This window comes from Loxodonta africana, chromosome 1, assembly GCF_030014295.1.
Source record: "Loxodonta africana isolate mLoxAfr1 chromosome 1, mLoxAfr1.hap2, whole genome shotgun sequence".
Taxonomy (NCBI): Eukaryota; Metazoa; Chordata; class Mammalia; order Proboscidea; family Elephantidae; genus Loxodonta; species Loxodonta africana.
This window is the reverse complement of record NC_087342.1, coordinates 75,182,390-75,200,997: the sequence shown is the minus strand read 5'-3', so window position 1 is coordinate 75,200,997 and position 18,608 is coordinate 75,182,390. Positions and strand designations below refer to the sequence as shown.

The 18,608-nt window shown below is 39.4% G+C and overlaps 2 non-coding genes across 2 annotated transcripts; both read left to right on the top strand.

Annotated features, from left to right (window-relative positions):
- Positions 1–2,628: 2,628 nt before the first annotated feature.
- On the top strand, positions 2,629–2,701 carry TRNAL-UAA (transfer RNA leucine (anticodon UAA)). The gene has a single exon. It is a non-coding gene; the product is annotated as a tRNA-Leu (tRNA).
- A 7,262-nt stretch (positions 2,702–9,963) lies between these two features.
- On the top strand, positions 9,964–10,037 carry TRNAI-AAU (transfer RNA isoleucine (anticodon AAU)). The gene has a single exon. It is a non-coding gene; the product is annotated as a tRNA-Ile (tRNA).
- Positions 10,038–18,608: the final 8,571 nt, after the last annotated feature.

Below are 18,608 nucleotides of genomic sequence, written 5' to 3'. Positions count from 1 at the left end.
AGATAGAAATTTTAGTGAAGAAATGATGCTGGGAGTGGGGATGGCCTTGGATATGGGTTGTGTGTCTGATGGCCACTGTCCATCTGACACCTTGATCTCCCTGTCCCTTTTTCAGGGTCTAGTGCACTATATCCATATGACTGTCAAGCACTTTCTCTACCTGATTAACTCTTTACCTGACCTCTTTGGCTTTTGGGTAAACATTGTAAAGTCTCAGAGCTCAATCCTGAGGCCTCTTCTGTTTTTTGTTGTCATTCCCTGGCTAAGCACATCATTTCATGGTTTACATATTCTGTGGTCTTCATTGGAGTACCATTGTGTATCTCTAGCCTACTGATTATCTCCTCTTAGATGCCTTACAGTAAGCATCTTAAACTTAACATATCCCAAAGTGGAATTCATTGATATCCTCTGAAACTGTTCCAAACATATTGATCTCTATCTCATTTAACTGCAACTTCATCCTTCCATCTGTTTAGGACTAAGAATTTGGAATCTTCCCTGACTCCATTTTTGCTCTATTCAGCATATCCAGTCACTCTGAAAATTGTCCTTGCTGGAAATACAGTTTGAACAGATTGAGCTCATTTCAGAGGTGAATGAGGATAAGGAGGCCTGATTAGCAGAGGAACTCAATACAAAACTTGGGGTGGCCCACCATCCTTCTGAAAGGTTTGTGTTTCACAACAACTCAGTATGAAGGATTTATTTCTGCATTTCCGGACAAGATAAATAGCCATATAAAAACATAAGTCCATTGAGATGCTGCCGGTGTTTCAACCCAACAACTTAACTACTTATCCTTCATACTTTTGGGGTAATGTCACTGTTGTTGTTGTTATGTGGTGTTGAGTTGGTTCTGACTCATAGCGACCCTATGCACAACAGAACGAAACACTGCCTGGTCCTGAGCCATCCTTACAATCGTTGTTATGCTTTCGCTCGTTATTGCAGCCACTGCGTCAACCCACCTCATTGAGGGTATTCCTCTTTTCCGCTGACCCTGTACTCTACTCTGCGAAGCATGATGTCCTTCTCCAGGGACTGATCCTTCCTCACAACATGTCTAAAATATGTAAGACGCCGTTTCGCCATCCTTGCCTCTAAGGAGCATTCTGGCTGTACTTCTTGTAAGACAGATTCGTTCGTTCTTTTGACAGTCCATGGTATATTCAATATTCTTCACCAACACCACAATTCAAAGGCGTCAATTCTTCTTCAGTCTTCCTTATTCATTGTCCAGCTTTCACATGCATATGATGCATTTGAAAATACCATGTCTTGGGTCAGCACACCTTAGTCTTCAAGGTGACATTCTTCCTCTTCAACACTTTGAAGAGGTCCTTTGCAGCCGATTTACCCAATGCAGTGCATCTTTTGAATTCTTGACTGCTGCTTCCAGTGCTATTGATTGTGCATCCAGGTAAAATGAAATCCTTGACAACTTCAATCTTTTCTCCATTTAGCATGATGTTGGTCATTGGTCCAGGTGTCACTATCCCAGACCAAAGACAAGTTTAGTTCAATGGACTTTCAAATCAGTGAGGAACTGATTCTGAGAGAAGATTGGACAATGCTTGACCCCACGAGAATTACTCCTGAGGGAAAGATTTAATCTTTAGACTAGCCATGGCTCCGTGGGCCTCACATCACACTAAAATTGTGTGCCTGCCTCACCCCCCCAAGACACCTGAAGGATTTCCCCCAACATGTAGCACATACATTGATATAGAAGGGCCCTGGTGGCATTGATGTTACGAGCTCAGCTGCTAACTAAAGTGTTAGCAGCAGCCCCACAGAAACCCTATGGAACAGTGAATTAGCTTGATGGCAACAGGTATTGATGTACTATTGTGTGCCAATCTCTGCCAATACAAAGGTAACAGAACAGATGTGTTCCCTGACATAATGATGTCTTAGTTTCTTAGTGCTGCTGTGACTGAAATACCACTGGCTCCACTGGGGATCAAACCCAGCATCTTCTGTATGTAAAGCAGATATGCTAACCCCTACACCATGCAACCACAACAAGTACAGTCCCATGGACTGCCAGAAGAACTAACAAAATGTCTTGGAAGAAGTGCAGCCAGAATTCTCATTAGAAGCGAGGATGGTGAGACCTCCTCTTAGATGCTTTCCACTTGTTATCAGGAGGGACCAGTCCTTTGGGTAGCTTAAAGAACAGGATTTTTTTTTCTTTCTTTTATTTCACAGTTCAGGAGGCTAGAAGGCCAACTTCAATGTGTGTTTCTTGGGGGAGGTCCTTCCTCACCTAGTAGAACTTTTTGATTTGTTGTGTTTCGGTGCCATGGAGCTGGTTTTGACTCACAGCAGACCCTACGAGAGAACAAAACACTGCCAGCTTTATGCCATCCCCACAACCATTGTTATGCTTGAGGCCATTGTAGCAGCCTGTGTCAGTCCATTTCACTGAAGGTCTTTCTGTTCTTCACCGACCCTCTCATTTACCAAGCAGAATGTCCTTTTCAAAGGGCTGATCCCTTCTGATATCATGTCATATATGAGAGAAAGTCTTGCCATCCTCACTTCTAGTGAGCATTTTGGCTGTACTTGTTCCAATACAGTTTTGTTAGTTCTTCTGGATGTCCATGGGACTATATTTGTAGTGGTTCCATGGCGTAGTGGTTAACACATCTGCTTTAAATGCAGAAGATCCTGGGTTCAATCCCCAGCGGAGCCAACTTAATCTTTTAGCGGCCTGTGATCCTACTTCCTGTGCTGCTTTATGTGCTTCTACGTAGATTCACCTGTGTCCGTTGTCTGCTGGTAGCACCTGTCTTCCACCCAGTGTGTGCTCCCTTGTCTCTGAGTCTAATCTGCTGTTTTCATCTCAAGCGTTAGTAGGTTTAGGACCCACTCTACACCGATATGGCCTCACTGACAGAACAAACAAATCCTATTGCCAAATGGGATTTCGTACACAGATACAGGGGTTAAAATTTTCAACACATATTTCTGGAGGATTCAATTTAACCGGTAACAACAATATGTTAAAATTATTATTAACCTTTTTAAAAACAGTCAAACTGTTTTCTAAAGTGGCTGTGTCATTTTGCATTCCCACCAGCACTGTATGAGAGTACAAATTTGTCCACATCATCAGTAACACAGGTTATTATCTATGTTTTCTGGTATAGGCACAGAGTAAGTGTGAAGTGCTATGTCAATGTGGTTTCATTTATATATCCATGATGACTGTGAGTAGCACTGGTTGTATAGTGGTTAAGTACTACAGCAGCTAAGTAAAGGTCTGCAGTTCAAATTGACCAGCTGTTCTTTGGGAACCCTATGGGGCACTTCTACTTTCCTATATGGTGGTCATGTGTTAGAACTCGACAGCAAAGAGTTTGGGCTTTTTTCTTTTTCCTTTTTTTTTTTCTAGGTTTACAACTATGATGTTGAACATCTTTTCATGTGCTCATTAGCCATTTGTATGTCTTCTTGGGACAAATGTCTTTTCAAATCTTCTGTGTGTTTAAATTTGGTTCTTTATCTTAGTATTATTGATTTATAAAATTTCTTTACATATTCTGGATACAAGTCCTTGATGAGATATTCGATTCACGGATATTTCCTCCCAGCCTATGGTTTCTCTTTTCATTTTCCTAACGGTGCCTTTCAAAGTGCAAAAGATTTTAATTTTGATTTAGTCCTGTTAGTCAATTTTTTTCTTTATGGATAGTGCTTTTGGTGTTATATCTAAGAACTCTGCCTAACCCAAAGTCACAAAGATTTTCTTCAGTGTTTACACCTAAAACTTTCATAATTTGAGGTCTTATATTTCGGTCTATGATGGATTCTAAGTTAATGTTTGTGTATGGTTTGAGGGAAGGCTCTAAATTCTTCTTTTTGTGTGTGGATGTGCAATTGTCCCAGAACTAATTGTTGAAAAAGCTATCCTTTTCGTCTTGATTTGCCTGGGTGTTTTTCTGAAAAGGGTCGCTATGAATCGGAAACCACCACTTGGCTATGAATTAGAAGATTCTAAGCTTCACTCTCACTAGCTAAGTAACTTTGGGGAAAAAATCCATTCCTACTTTTCATTTATATAAGTTGACTTTATTTTCTAAAATAAATATTTTAGGGCATAAAAAATAGTACTACCATAATTTGGTCAATACTTTTCTTTGTTTTATGCTTTAAAATTTTTTTAAAATAGTTCATTAGAGACACAGAGTTCTACAGCCTGTTAGGAGAGATTCTGCTTTAGACACTGTCTTCAAAATTGATTTCATCCACAGTCACATGGATTTCCTTGGCACCACTGGCCCTGACAAGTGATAACTAATTCTTTCTTGGGGGAAAAGAAGCCATTAAAAAATATATAAATTAATTTTTACCATTTTAAAAGAGAGCAAGCCATTGGCAGAGTAATTAGTTAATCCCACATTCATCTGAAATTATTATCTTAAGCTAGTAATAACTTCCCTATTCAAAATTCTATACAAAAGAAATAGTCATAGCATGATTATAATTTTAGCTATGATGTTTTTCCATTTTCATTGCCTATGAGCATTTCAAGAATTGGATCAATGGTAGAATTTCTAATTTCATTTCCATTACTTTTAGTATTAAGGTTCATGTGCCTATTAATCATAAATTGGATATAATATTGTTTCATGACTCAAGCGTCCTCTAAAATCAAAAGCTGGATAATGAAATGCACTTCTTACCTAGGCATCACAACATCTCGTCCTGTCAGGATGTCCTGTTGGTGCTACTGCGACATGCTACAAAATTCTCAGCTCCTGAACTGCTTCCAGTCTGACCCAATCTACCTGCATCTCTTGCCTGAATTACTGCAGTAACCTAACAACCTTCCTACTGCTGCTTAGCAACTGCCTGCTAAGCCTGCCTCCAGCCTTCTTCTCTGTGTTGTGTGCTGAGTTGTGACACCCAGGTTCCCTCCTTTCAGGACCAAGGCATTCATTTCCCCAGCTGCCACAAGTGTTGCTCCCTCATAGAAGAAAGTTGAGGCCCTCTCTAGGAATTGCCCTCAGCTGAAAGGAACTGCCTCAGTCAAGGCCATGTTCCCTCTCTGAACAGCCCACAGTAACGGACGCTGAATACATACCTATAAAGGTCTGACTCTCTTGCCTTAACTCTGAAGGGCCCTCCCATTTCCAAGGCTCCTCATGGGATCAGCTCAGGCCTCTCTTGCTGCCTGTCAACTTTCCCCCTTCTAACCCTGCATCCCTCACTTCTTTACAGGTGTTGTTCCCATATCATTCCCTAATAAACTTCCTGCACACAAATATCTAATCCACATGAATACAGCTTGTGCCAGGAGTGGTCAAGAATCCATATACTAAGTGGGATTTAGGAGCTGGGTCATTTTCTATTCATATGGCAATGAATCATATGTCATTAATATAGCCAATCAATGTTATCCCCTACAACTGCCCTGAGAATCTAAATATCTATGGACCAGACAAGGCTCAGGAGATCAAAATCTCTTTAGGTGCTTTCACAGAGGTACTCTGCCTATTACATTTTGCCCTAAAGTGGAAATTAATCAACTTTAGCCTTTCACGGAGCACAAAGAAGAGGCCGTCTCTCCAGGATATAGGAATGCACAGGGCGGATCCAACGGGGATCCTCTTTCCTGTCTGGAAGGGAATCCTCATGCCCTGATCCACCTGATCCTTTCCAGTGGTCGCAGTACCCTTCTCAATGGCTTCCTGGGGAAGGATGAAGGAGCACTCTCCAGTGAATGTTTCTCTAGGGAAGAAATAGACAGGCTCCAGAATGTCTTATTTTGCAATGGTGGAGCGAAGTTCATTTCTGCTGGAGGTAGTTTTTGTGTTTCTTTTCTTTTTATTTTTACAGGAGTGCAGAAAGGGGAAATAGAGAACATAAAGAGAAGCTTGAAAGAATAGTGTCATCTAGTCATAGTTAAGATTATGTATATGACAGTCTCCTTTGGATGAGTGAGGAGGGAGACAACAAACAGAGATCCTTCTGAATGTAAAAAGAGTACTTTTTTTTTTTTTTAAAAAACCAGTTGTCTGGTTAGCTTGTTTGTTTAGAGTGTGGTGTTAATAGTTCCAAGTTCCCAGCTTTGGTCTATGTTTGGGCCAGGAAAACAGGATTTCTGTTGATTAAAAATAAATATACAGTCTGGAGGGAGGATGGGAGGATAGAGAGGAAGCTGGCAAAATTGTCACGAAAGGAGAGACTGGAAGGGCTGACTCATTGGGGGGAGAGCAAGGGGGAGTATGGAGTAAGGTATATATAAACTTATATGTGACAGACTGACTTGATTTGTAAATGTTCACTTGACGTTCAATAAAAATTAAAATAAATTAATCAATATATAAATATACAAATAACTTTGCACTCAATTCACACCCAGCTAAACTGAGAAAATAGGCACCCTGATATAAAATCTAGTTCAAATGTCAACTGTATGTCTTTAATAATCTTCAATAGTGACACCTACCCTCTTTGTTCCCCCTCAAAAATGGGCATGGTGAAGAGAAGAAACAAAGAGATTTTTGGAACAAGTGACAGAAAGCCTCAAGATAGAAATTTTAGTGAAGAAAAGGAGTCTAGCAGTGGGGATGGCCTTGGGGATGGGCTGTGTGCATGGAGGCCATTGTCCATCTGATACCTCGTTCTCCTTGTCCCTTTTCCAGGGTCCAACGCACTGTATTTCCATGGGACTGTCAAGTACTTTCTCTACCTGATTATCTCTGCCACCTGATTGTCACCTCAGCTCTTGCACTGCTCTTTCTTACCGCTGAAACTAATCCCTATAGTTTTATAGTAATCACAGTCAGACACAATGCATATTTTCCTTCTTTCTTTCTTCTTTTTTTTTTAAGGTATCAATAGACGTCCCCTGTAATTTCTGTCCATGAAGACATATTTTTTTTTTCTTTTTTCCTTTTCTGGATCTCCAGGACCTAGAATGATGCCAAAGCCAGAGTGAATGTATGAAACCTTTTAATTTTCTCCTGACTTTCATGTTACTGCCATAAATATTCATATATGCTATTTGTCTCCTACCTTAAAATAATGAATTTTGATACATAATTTGTGGGCAACACATGTTCCAAAAAATGTAAAACTGTACAAACATGCTGCAAAATCCTTTTGCTTGCATTGATTTCTCAAATACCACACACACACACACACACACACACACAACCCAAAGCCACCAGGCCTCTCTAACTATGACCCGGGAATCCGTAAATGTGCTTATAAGACTCATCCTGGTGCACAAAAGCCAAAAAAGACAAAAGTTTGACCCAACCAGACTTCCTGGGTGCATTGCCTCATACACTAACATTCCCCAAAGAACTTTTCTTTCATTTTTCAACATTACACCAACCTCCACTGGAGGGCAGCAAGTAAGTTCAGTGGGAAAATCCCCTTCCAAGAATCCTAACCAAAAACAAAAAACCAAACCCATGGCCCTGGAGTCGATTCGGACTCATAGGGATCCTATAGGACAGAGTAAGAATCCTAAGATCCCCAAAATGTTTGTGGACACTTTCTTTCCAACGTGTCATGAAAGCGTTTTAACTGGGAAATTCACATTGTTTACCCATGAAATTTTTCATTACTATTCAGAAGTTAAAAAAACTTAATAATCTTGATGTATTCTTGATATGTCCTAACTATTTAATATTCCAAGATTATTAGATGTTCTGTCGAAAGCTCTTTGAAATTAATGTTAATCATTATGTTTAAAAATACTTTAAAATTTGCTTTATTTAACCTGACATAAGTTATATAAATAATTCCCCTAAAATCTTTCACTTTGAAGAATTATCAACGTATTAATGACATCATGTTGATTAAACCAAATGAACAAGACCTTTGAAAAGAAGAAAAAAATTGATGGAGACTCCTAATGACATTTGACTTGACACCGGAAGTCCCTAGGGGTCGATTTCAAAGCGGATAAGCTTTTGAGGTCCTCACTTGACAGAAAACCTGTACATTCCACGCTCTGAATCTGAAGGGAGCCATGTCCACCGGCTCCACGCAGACGGGGATCTTTGGGGCAGGGGCCTTCTCTTGAGACCCGCCTCTACCCTCTTGGAAACCACGGAAACAGAGAGGAAAGGGGCAGGGGAGGCGCTGGCACTGGCTACTGGTGGGCGAAGGCCTGAGTGTCAGAGTCTCTAGGGACAAGATGTACTGTTTTCAAGCCCAGGCCAACAAAGAGGGCAGAAGAGTTCTTGCGTTGGTCACAATATATACGCTCTTCTATGTTCGGTTAATGGCAATGGGTGGTTGTTTTTTTATATGTTCGGTAAGGAGGAAGGATGTCCGGTACAAAATTAGTTCATTTCTAAGCTCAGAAAACAGATGTTTTCCCACCGTGTTTCATACAAGCAAGGCCTTTCCTGTATTGGGCAAACCCAATCACTGCAATTACGATGAAACTGGCCTTCAGTCTCAAGTTCCTTCTACAGAACAGAGTTTTTCTAGATGCTCCAGGCTGGATAATCTCAAAGCCGTCTTTTCCTCCAGGAAATTCTCCTAGTGACGGTACACTTCTTTCACTCATACTTTTTGCCTGTTAAAACGACCAAGCAAACTCCACTATTCACAACAATCAAAGTCTTTCCTCATAGGCCCCATTCCTTTACAAACACAGGCGTGCTAGAGACAGAAGGGAGCATTTAATTTTAAGAAACTCCTCAGTATTGTCCCATGGAAATTACTCTTGTGTATGCCTCTCTAGGGAAAGAAATTACCCTTTAGGAACCAGAGCCCCAGGCCCTCAGGACCGAACTCTGGAAGCCCGTGAGTCCGCACTAGCGGCTGGGCAGCTAGCTGCAGGGATATGACCTCGGAATGTCAAGCTGCAGCCCAGATACATGGGGTGGGGTGATTTTCAAGACTGGACTCTGTATTGTTCATCCCTGGGACATCACACATCTTTATATTCGGCTTCACACAGGCCTAAAAAAAAAAAATCGATTTACTGGAGGAGAATGAAAACTGTGATATATTTTTCCTTTCTTTCTTCTTCCTGCCGTTTTCACTATCTTCCCTTCACATGCCTTTTTTTTGCTTGGGTAGAAGGGAGTCGCCTTTTTCCAGGTTTTGCCTTAACCATCGCTTAGTATAGCCGAGCCACACACTCAGTACTTAGTTTGGAAATTGCAGTTGCTCCACATCAGTAGGGAGAAGATGGTGGAGTCTGCGCTCTTCCACTCCAGAGGCCATTTTTTTCTGGGGGGTGGCTGGGACAGAGAGAGCAGCTTGAAACCTCCCAAATAATCTGAACGTCAAGACCTCCACTGTTTGAATATTGCAGGTAATGATTAAAAGAATATATTGGCCAGTTAGCAAAAGCTAGAGCCTTGTTTATTTTTCCAAAACCTGATCATCAGCCAAGATGATATTCTGTACGCTTTTTCCAATTCATGAACTGAAATTATTGGCCAACCTACCATGCTGTGCGGGCCCCCGGGACACTAGTAGAAGAATGAGACAACACAGTCCTTGGCGTCAGGGAAAGGAAAGAGGACATGAGCGGTTAATGACAATAAAATCGCAAAGTGGACCCACAGAGATCCGTGCCGCAGGGCGTTTTCTTCAACACGGAGAAGGGTCATCTGCCCAGGATTTCGGAACAGGCAGGGAAGATCCACCGGGAGGTGTCTGAATCTTTCTCAAAGCCTTCCTGGGGTGCGCTGAAGGAGCCCTTTCTAGTGAATGTTTCTCTTAGGACGAAATCAAGGGCTCCAGAACGTCTTATTTTCCATAGGAGAAGCGAATTCATCTCTGCTGGAGGTAGAGATTTTGTTTTTCTTTTTGCGGGAGTGAGGAAAGGGGAAATAAAAAACATACTCATTGAAAAAGGAGTGTCATTTAATCATAGTTAGGGTCATATAAAGCGAGTATCGTTTGGATGAATGAAGAAGGTGAGAAAAATCTTCTTAGTGTCTGAACATAAAAAAATATTACCCCTGAGGTGGTCGGTTAGCTCAGTTGGTTAGAGCGTGGTGCTAATAACGCCAAGGTCGCGGGTTCAACCCCCGTACGGGCCAATGGAAAAAGTTCTTTGATTTAAAAAAAAATCTTGCTATCCTCACTGTACACCCAGCTGCACGTTGAAAATAACCTCTGTGACATCAAATCTAGATCAACTGTCGACTTTATTTCCCTAATCCTCAGTAGTGACACCTATACCCTCTTTGTTCCCCCTCTAACGGGGGGAGGCGGGACAGTCTTCTGGAACAAGTGTTATAAAGCCTTAAGATAGAAATTTGAGTGAAGAAAACCAGGGTAAGAGTGGGGATGGTCTTGGAGATGGGGTGTGCCTCTGATGGCCGCTGTACATCTCAGCATCTCATTTTCCTTGTGCCTGTCTCAGGGTCCAGCTCACTGTGACTCCTTGACACCATCAAGCACTTTCTCTACCTGATTATCTCCTCTACCTGAGTGTTTATTCATCCCTTATAATGCGCTTTCCAACTCTTGAACATGGTGTTTCTACTTATTAAATAAGGACAGTGAAATATTATGCGTATTTTCATTTTTTTTTAACTTTTATTGAGCTTCAAGCGAATGTTTACAAATCAAGTCAGTCTGTCACATATAAGTTTACAGACATCTTACTCTGTACTCCCACTTGCTCTCCCCCTAATGAGTCAGCCCTTCCAGTCTCTCCTTTCGTGACAATTTTGCCAGCTTCCCACTCTCTCTATCCTCCCATCCCCTCCCCAGACAGGAGATGCCAACACAGTCTCAAGTGTCCACCTGATATAATTAGCTCACTCTTCATCAGCATCTCTCTCCTACCCACCGTCCAGTCCCTTTCATGTCTGATCAGTTGTCTTCGGGGATGGTTCCTGTCCTGTGCCAACAGAAGGTCTGGGGACCATGGCCGCCGGGATTCCTCTAGTCTCAGTCAGACCATTAAGTATGGTCTTTTTATGAGAATGTGGGGTCTGCATCCCACTGATCTCCTGCTCCCTCAGGGGTCCTCTGCTGTGCTCCCTGTCAGGGCAGTCATCGATTGTGGCCGGGCACCAACTAGTTCTTCTGGTCTCAGGATGATGTAGGTCTCTGGTTCGTGTGGCCCTTTCTGTCTCTTGGGCTCTTAGTTGTCGTGTGACCTTGGTGTTCTTCATTCTCCTTTGCTCCAGGTGGGTTGAGACCAACTGATGCATCTTAGATGGCCGCTTGTTAGCATTTTAGACCCCAGACACCACATTTCAAAGTGGGATGCAGAATGTTTTCATAATAGAATTATTTTGCCAATTGACTTAGAAGTCCCCTTAAACCATGGTCCCCAAACCCCCGCCCTTGCTCCGCCGACCTTTGAAGCATTCATTTTATCCCGGAAACTTCTTTGCTTTTGGTCCAGTCCAATTGAGCTGACCTTCCATGTATTGCATGTTGTCCTTCCCTTCACCTAAAGCAGTTCTTATCTACTAATTAATCAATAAAAAAACCCTCCCTCCCTCCCCGCCTCGTAACCACAAAAGTATGTGTTCTTCTCAGTTTATACTATTTCTCAAGATCTTATAATACTGGTCTTATACAATATTTGTCCTTTTGCCTCTGACTAATTTCACTCAGCATCATGCCTTCCAGGTTCCTCCATGTTATGAAATGTTTCACAGATTCGTCACTGTTCTTTATCGATGCGTAGTATTCCATTGTGTGAATCTACCACAATTTATTTACCCATTCATCCGTTGACGGACACCTTGGTTGCTTCCAGCTTTTTGCTATTGTAAACAGAGCTGCAATAAACATGGGTGTGCATGTATCTGTTTGTGTGAAGGCTCTTGTTTCTCTAGGGTATATTCCGAGGAGTGGGATTTCTGGGTTGTATGGTAGTTCTATTTCTAACTGTTTAAGATAACGCCAGATAGATTTCCAAAGTGGTTGTACCATTTGACATTCCCACCAGCAGTGTATAAGAGTTCCAATCTCTCCGCAGTCTCTCCAACATTTATTATTTTGTGTTTTTTGGATTAATGCCAGCCTTGTTGGAGTGAGATGGAATCTCATCGTAGTTTTAATTTGCATTTCTCTAATGCCTAATGATCGAGAGCATTTTCTCATGTATCTGTTAGCTGCCTGAATATCTTCTTTAGTGAAGTGTGTGTTCATATCCTTTGCCCACTTCTTGATTGGGTTGTTTGTCTTTTTGTGGTTGAGTTTTGACAGAATCATGCAGATTTTAGAGATCAGGCGCTGGTCTGAGATGTCATAGCTGAAAATTCTTTCCCAGTGTGTAGGTGGTCTTTTTACTCTTTTGGTGAAGTCTTTAGATGAGCATAGGTGTTTGATTTTTAGGAGCTCCCAGTTATCGGGTTTCTCTTCGTCATTTGGGGTAATGTTTTGTATTCTGTTTATGCCCTGTATTAGGGCTCCTAGGGTTGTCCCTATTTTTTCTTCCATAATCTTTATCGTTTTAGTCTTTATGTTTAGGTCTTTGATCCACTTGGAGTTAGTTTTTGTGCATGGTGTGAGGTATGGGTCCTGTTTCATCTTTTTGCAAATGGATATCCAGTTATGCCAGCACCATTTGTTAAAAAGACTGTCTTTTCCCCAATTAACTGACACTGCTCCTTTGTCAAATATCAGCTGTTCATACGTGGATGGATTTACATCTGGGTTCTGAATTCTGTTCCATTGGTCTATGTGCCTGTTGTTGTACCAGTACCAGACTGTTTTGAGTACTGTGGCTGTATAATAGGTTCTGAAATCAGGTAGAGTGAGGCCTCCCACTTTCTTCTTTTTCAGTAATGCTTTGCTTATCCGAGGCTTCTTTCCCTTCCATATGAAATTGGTGATTTGTTTCTCTATCCCCTTAAAAAATGACATTGGAATTTGGATCGGAAGTGCGTTATATGTATAGATGTCTTTTGGTAGAATAGACATTTTTACTATGTTAAGTCTTCCTATCCATGAGCAAGGTATGTTTTTCCACTTAAGTATGTCCTTTTTAATTTCTTGTAGTAGAGCTTTGTAGTTTTCTTTGTATAGGTATTTTACATCCTTGGTACGATTTATTCCTAAGTATTTTATCTTCTTGGGGGCTACAGTGAATGGTATTGATTTGGTGGTTTCCTCTTCGTTGTTCTTTTTGTTGTTGTAGAGGAATCCGAGTGATTTTTGTATGTTTATTTTATAACCTGAGACTCTGCCAAACTCTTCTATTAGTTTCAGTAGTTTTCTGGAGGATTCCTTAGGGTTTTCTGTGTATAAGATCATGTCATCTGCAAATAGAGATAATTTTACTTCCTCCTTGCCAATCCGGATGCCTTTTATTTCTTTGTCTAGCCTAATTGCCCTGGCTAGAACTTCAAACACGATGTTGAATAAGAGCGGTGATAAAGGGCATCCTTATCTGGTTCCCTTTCTCAAGGGAAATGCTTTCAGGTTCTCTCCATTTAGAGTGATATTGGCTGTTGGCTTTGCATAGATGCCCTTTATTATGTTGAGGAATTTTCCTTCAATTCCTATTTTGGTGAGAGTTTGTATCATGAATGGGTGTTGGACTTTGTCAAATGCATTTTCTGCATCGATTGATAAGATCATGTGGTTTTTGTCTTTTGTTTTATTTATGTGATGGATTACATTAATGGTTTTTCTGATATCAAACCAGCCTTGCATACCTGGTATAAATCCCACTTGATTGTGGTGAATTATTTTTTTGATATGTTGTTGAATTCTATTGGGTAGAATTTTGTTGAGGATTTTTGCATCAATGTTCATGAGGGATATAGGTCTATAATTTTCTTTTTTTGTAATGTCTTTACCTGGTTTTGGTATCAGGGAGATGGTGGCTTCATAGAATAAGTTAGGCAGTGTTCCGTCATTTTCTATGCTTTGAAATACCTTTATTAGTAGTGGTTTTAACTCTTCTCTGAAAGTTTGGTAGAACTCTGCAGTAAAGCCTTCCAGGCCAGGGCTTTTTTTTTGGTTGGGAGTTTTTTGATTACCGTTTCAATCTCTTTTTTTGTTATGGGTCTATTTAGTTGTTCTACTTCTGATTGTGTTAGTTTAGGTAGGTAGTGTTTTTCCAGGAATTCATCCATTTCTTCTAGGTTTGCAAATTTGTTAGAGTACAATTTTTCGTAATAATCTGATATGATTCTTTTAATTTCAGTTGGGTCTGTTGTGATGTGGCCCTTCTCATTTCTTATTCGGGTTATTTGTTTCCTTTCCTGTATTTCTTTAGTCAGTCTAGCCATGGTTTATCAATTTTGTTAATTTTTTTCGAAGAACCAGCTTTTGGCTTTGTTAATTCTTTCAATTGTTTTTCTGTTCTCTAATTCATTTAGTTCAGCTCTAATTTTTATTATTTGTTTTCTTCTGGTGCCTGATGGATTCTGTTGTTGCTCACTTTCTATTTGTTCAAGTTGTAGGGACAGTTCTCTGCTTTTGGCTCTTTCTTCTTTTTGTATGTGTGCATTTATCGATATGAATTGGCCTCTGAGCACTGCTTTTGCTGTGTCCCAGAGGTTTTGATAGGAACTATTTTCATTCTCGTTGCATTCTGTGAATTTCTTTATTCCCTCCTTAATGTCTTCTATAACCCCGTCTTTTTTCAGGAGGGTATTGTTCAGTTTCCAAGTGTTTGATTTCTTTTCCCTAATTTTTCTGTTATTGATTTCCACTTATATGGCCTTGTGGTCTGAGAAGATGCTTTGTAATATTTCGATGTTTTGGATTCTGCAAAGGTTTGTTTTATCACCTAATATGTGGTCTATTCTAGAGAATGTTCCATGTGCGCTAGAAAAAAAAGTATACTTTGGAGCAGTTGGGTGGAGAATTCTGCATAAGTCAATGAGGTCAAGTTGGTTGATTTTAGTAATCAGGTCTTCCGTGTCCCTGTTGAGCTTCTTACTGGATGTCCTGTCCTTCTCCGAAAGTGGTGTTTTGACGTCTCCTACTATAATTGTGGAGGTGTCTATTTCACTTTTCAGTTCTGTTAGAGTTTGTTTTATGTATCTTGCAGCCCTGTCATTGGGTGCATAAATATTTAATATGGTTATATCTTCCTGGTCAATTGTCCCTTTTATCATTATGTAGTGTCCTTCTTTATCCTTTGTGGTGGATTTAACTTTAAAGTCTATTTTGTCAGAAATTAATATTGCTACTCCTCTTCTTTTTTGCTTATTGTTTGCTTGATATATTTTTTTCCATCCTTTGAGTTTTAGTTTGTTTGTGTCTCTAAGTCTAAGGTGCATCTCTTGTAGGCAGCATATAGACGGATCGTGTTTCTTTATGCAGTCTGAGACTCTCTGTCTGTTTATTGGTGCATTTAGTCCATTTACATTCAGCGTAATTATAGATAAGCATGTGTTTAGTGCTGTCATTTTGATGCCTTTTTATGTGTGTTGTTGACAATTTCATTTTTCAGTTACTTTTTTGTGCTGAGACGTTTTTCTTTGTAAATTGTGTGTTCCTCATTTTCATAGTATTTGACTTTATGTTTGCTGAATCATTACGTTTCTCTTGCTTTTTATTTTGAGTTATGGAGTTGTTATACCTCTTTGTGGTTACCTTAATATTTACCCCTATTTTTCTAAGTAAAAACCTAACTTGTATTGTTCTATATTGCCTTGTATCCCTCTTCATATGGCAGTTCTGTGCCACCTGTATTTAGTCCCTTTTTTAAAATTATTGTGATCTTTTGCATATTGACTTCAATGATTCCCTGTTTTGAGCATTTTTTTTTTAATTAATCTTAATTTGTTTTTGTGATTTCCCTATATGAGTTGATATCAGGATGCTCTGTTCTGTGACCATGTGTTGTGTTGGTATCTGATATTATTGTTTTTCTGACCAAACAATTTCCTTTAGTATTTCTTGTAGCTTTGGTTTGGTTTTTGCAAATTCTCTAAGCTTGTGTTTTTCTGTAAATGTCTTAATTTCGCCTTCATATTTCAGAGAGAGTTTTGCTGGATATATGATCCTTGGCTGGCAGTTTTTCTCCTTCAGTGCTCTGTATATGTCATCCCATTGCCTTCTTGCCTGCATGGTTTCTGCTGAGTAGTCTGAAATTATTCTTATTGATTCTCCATTGTAGGAGACCTTTCTTTTCTCCCTGGCTGCTTTTAAAATTTCCTCTTTATCTTTGGTTTTGGCAGGTTTGATGATAATATGTCTCGGTGATTTTCTTTTTGGATCAGTCTTAAATGGGGTTCGATGAGCATCTTGGATAGATATCGTTTCGTCTTTCATGATGTCAGGGAAGTTTTCTGCCAATAGATCTTCAACTATTCTCTCTGTGTTTTCTGCTGTCCCTCCCTGTTCTGGGACTCCAATCACACAGAAGTTATTCTTCTTGATAGAGTCCCACATGATTCTTAGGGTTTCTTCTTTTTTTTTCAATTCTTTTATCTGATTTTTTTTTTCAGCTCTATTGATGTTAATTCCCTGGTCCTCCAGATGTCCCAGTCTGCATTCTAATTGCTTGAGTCTGCTCCTCTGACTTCCTATTGCATTGTTTAATTCTGTAATTTTATTCTTAATCTTTTGGATTTCTGAATGATGTCTCTCTATGGATTTTTGCAACTGATTAATTTTTCCACTATGTTCTTGAATAATCTTTTTGAGTTCTTCAACTGCTTTATCAGTATGTTCCTTGGTTTTTTCTGTAGATTGCCTTCTTTCATTTCTGAGGTCATCTCTGATGTCTTGAAGCATTGTGTAAATTAGTTTTTTATATTCTGTATCTGGCAATTCCGGGATTGTATCTTCATTTGGGAAAGATTTTGATTCTTTAGTTTGGGGAGTTGTAGAAGCAGTCACGGTCTGCTTCTTTATGTGGGTTGATATCGACTGCTGTCTCCGAGCCATCACTAAGATATTGTAGTGATTTATTCTATATTTGCTCACTGAGTCTTCTCTTGTTTTGTTTTCTTTCAATATACGTAGATGGGCTACTAGATTGAGCCGTCTTGATTGTTGTAGCCCTTGCCTCACTTATGTCCTATTACCAGCTGGTTTGGGCTGTTACCAGATATATAAGCCTGAGTCCATTCACTATTCTTAGGTAGATTCTGATTTTGGGTCCACCTAGAGAAGCAGTGGTGATAGTTGTGTGTACCAGGCTTCCCCTTGGTTGTTAGTTCTCAGTCTCTGTCACTCAGGTCAACTCTTTAGATCTGTGTTTGAGGGTCAGGGTTCGTAGATTGTCATGTATGTGATCGATTCACTTATTTTTCTGAGTCTTTGTTGCAAGAGGGATCCGAGGTAGCGTCTACTTAGTCAGCCATCTTGGCCCCGCCTCCCCATGAGAATTAAAAAAAAAATTGAATATCAAATAAAATAGAAAACAAAGAAACGGGTTTCTCATTGTTAAAAAAACAAAATTTTCCTTGTTTACTGGGCTGTAGATTTAATTTTCTTGTAGTGCAATCTGCCTTAAAAGCAAGAGTTGTAACACAATAAATTCCTGAATATGGTAATTTGAATATCCTGACTATTTTCAAATCTCATAGAAAGCCAGAAAAGATTTGTTTCCATTTCATAGAGAAAAATGCTTAAGAATTTTATGAAATATGTTATGAATTACATGAAATATATTGTCATACTGAGAACATTACCACATTTGACCTGAGTTAAAATTTGTGTCATAGTTTTATAATTTCAATTTCTGACTTCGTTACAGTTATTGCTTCTTTTAAATCTAATATCATCAAGACCCTATTACTTTATCCTTTGGAAAAAATTTTGATGCCTTGTGTTTTCAGTAGTGGAAGGCATGTTGAATCAAGAAGTCCTTCTGAATTTAGGTTTTGAATTACAAATTTTGATACATCATTTGTGAGTAACACATGTCCCCCAAAAGTAACACTTTTCAAAAATGAGAAAAGTCCTTTTGGTTACATTGGTTTTTCAAATATGACACACACACAAAGTCTAAAGCTTCTAAGATGCTCTAAAGCTGACCAAAAAAGGCCATAAATGTTCTTGGAAGACTTATGAAGGTGTACAAAAGCCAGGAAGTATGACCCAATCCCACTTTGTGGTAGAACTGCCTCTTACCTAAGCCTCCTACTGTAGTGAATGTTTGCCAAAGAACTTTTCTTTCCTATTTTCAACGTTAATCAAGCCCCCACTGGACGGCAGCAAATACTTTCAGTGGGAAAATTACCCTCCCAAGTAACCTGAGATCCTGAAAATATTTATGGACAGGTTCTACCCCACATGTCATGCAAGTGTTTTAACTGAGAAATTCACATTGTTTATCCAGGAAATTTTCTGTGACTATTCAGATGTTAAAAAACTTAGTAATCTTGGTATAGACTAACTATCTAATATTATGTTCCAAGATGATTATATACCTAAAGCTCTTTGAAATTCAGGTAATTCATTACGTTTAACAATATTTTCATCTAAAGATTTTTTTGAATTGACATTGTTTAATTCTATATTAGTTATATGCTTAATTTCCATCATGTCCCTCACTTTTTAGAATTATTAAAGTCATCCATAGCCATTTTTACATTTGTCATTTGCAAGTAAATTTTACTTTGCTAATTCCCTGAAAATGCTTGACCATAATATCTCAATATATTTTACCATATTGTACTTATGAAAAGGACCATAGTTAGTTCTCCCCACCATTCCATGTACAACCAAAC